Source organism: Oratosquilla oratoria, chromosome 40, assembly GCF_046742065.1.
Source record: "Oratosquilla oratoria isolate Oo_2021 chromosome 40, ASM4674206v1, whole genome shotgun sequence".
Classification (NCBI taxonomy): domain Eukaryota; kingdom Metazoa; phylum Arthropoda; class Malacostraca; order Stomatopoda; family Squillidae; genus Oratosquilla; species Oratosquilla oratoria.
Window position 1 is genome coordinate 15,063,149 of NC_134816.1, and position 2,311 is coordinate 15,065,459.

At 36.5% G+C, this 2,311-nt stretch overlaps 1 pseudogene; it reads left to right on the forward strand.

Annotated features, from left to right (window-relative positions):
- The first annotated feature begins 895 nt into the window (after positions 1-895).
- LOC143020447 (uncharacterized) overlaps positions 896-2,311 on the forward strand; it is a 2,554-nt pseudogene continuing 1,138 nt past the window's right edge.

Consider the following 2,311-nt stretch of genomic DNA (forward strand, 5'->3'; position numbering starts at 1 on the left):
TAGACAATGTTAAGTTAGGTTAGCTTGGTTTGGGTAGGTTATGTTATGATATGTTAGGGTAGAATTAGCTAGGTTAGTTTAGGTTAGGCTATGTTATGTTATGTTTTATGTTATGTTATGTTATGTTATGTTATGTTATGTTATGTTATGTTATGTTATGTTATGTTATGTTATGTTAGGTTAGGTTAGGTTAGGTTAGGTTAGGTTAGGTTAGGTTAGGTTAGGTTAGGTTAGTTTAGGTTAGGTTAGGTTAGGTTAGGTTAGGTTAGGTTAGGTTAGGTTAGGTTAGGTTAGGTTAGGTTAGGTTAGGTTAGGTTAGGTTAGGTTAGGTTGGGTTAGGTTAGGTTAGGTTAGGTTAGGTTAGGCTAGAATAGGCTATGTTGGTTTAGGTTAGGCTAAGTTATGTATGGTTAGGTTAGTTTAGGTTAGGTTAGGTTAGATTAGGTTATATTAGGTTAAGTTAGGTTAGGTTAGGTTAGATTAGGTAAGAATAGGATATGTTAGTTTAGGTTAGGTTAGGTCATGTATGGTTAGGTTAGTTTAGATTGAGTTAGGCTAGGTTAGGCTAAGTTAGGTTAGGTTAGGTTAGGTTAAGTTAAGTTAGGTTAGGTTAGGTTTGGTTAGGCTGGGTAAGGTTAGGTTAGGTTAAGATTAGCTTAGCTTAGCTTAGCTTAGCCTAGCTCAGCTTAGTTTAGCTTAGGTCAAGTTAGCTTAGTTTAGCTTAGGTTATAATGTCGAAATAGGAAGATGCTGGCGCCTTGATTATTTAAATGATGGAGGTGCCTTTGAAGTAATTTGCGTACATCATTGTGGCCAAATGACCTTTCTTGGTGAAATTCTTACAAAATAGAATTTCATGTCGTGGCGCAATGGTTTCTATATAGCTTTGTTTAATATGGGTTCGGCATTAGATCCATTGCACAAGGTTGGCATATGTTGTCCAGTGTTTGGCAGCTCTGGTAGAGGCGCTGCGGTTCACGGGGGCTCGCTTTGAGCCAATCGGCGCGCACTACACACGCTCGGCTGGGACGAGCAAACTTGCGTACCCGATAATGATCCTGTGTATGGTGGCCAACGCGGATCCTTGCCGATCCTGAGACCCAGGCAGCCCAGATATGTAGGACAAGGCTTACGGTTTCCTTCAAACTTAGTCATCTTTTGATAGATCTTCACCACTTTCACAATTCAATTGTATACAAGTTATTAACTTAATTTGATTAATTTTATCTTATGTAATCTTATTTTGTTTTGTTTGATCTTACTCTATTCTATCTTTTTTCAATTATCCTAGTTTTTATCGTTTGTATATTTATTTGAGAAAGAAAAGGAGTAGGAAGGAGGCAATTAGACAGATGAATAGATACATAGACACACACACACACACACACACACATATATATATATATATATATGTATATGTATATATATAATATATATATATGTATGTATATACATATATATATATATATATATATATATATATATATATTGTTTAGTATTAATTAATTTCTTTAATGTATTTTCTCTATACCTTAGAAAGGTCTTAATCCAGTATCCGATCCTGACATCACCATTAGGAAAGCTGACAAAACAGCTTCCTATGTCCTTATGGACACGGCTGAATACCCCAACAAAATAGATACAATCCTTAGCGACACCAGCAAATTCAAAGAATCACAAAAGACCCCACTGAATTGCTAAAGAGGGAAATTAAGAAACTAATTTCGACTAACAATGATGCAAGTAATTCAATCAAGTTTAATAAGCTTACTGGTGTTTATAGTATAGGTTGTTGCTATGGCAACGTCAAGACTTATAAACCCTGGAAACAAATTAAGACCAATAATATCACAAATCCCGACAGCAACTTACAACATAGCCAAGTAATTGTGTACCCTGCTAACCCCTTACATTCCCGATACCTATAGCCTCCAATCTTCTTCAGATTTTCTTGATATTCTGAAGTCTAACAACGCTAAAGGAGTTTTCGCATCGTTTGAAGTTGAATCGCTATTTACCAACGTCCCTGTAGACCGCATTATTAACTACATTATTGGTAGAATATACCACAATGAAGCCACCCCGAAACTTAACATCCATGAACAAGTGCTCTGCAAATTACTAGAGTGTTGCACCAAAGAATCCCCTTTCATCTGCCCACAAGGAAACAAATATTGCCAAATTGACGGCGTTGCTATGGGCTATCCATTAGGTGTTCGAATGGCCAATTTCTTTATGGGATGCGTAGAGGAAGAAGTCTTTAAGGCCACTAAGAAACCAGATATATACTGCCGATATGTAGATGACATAT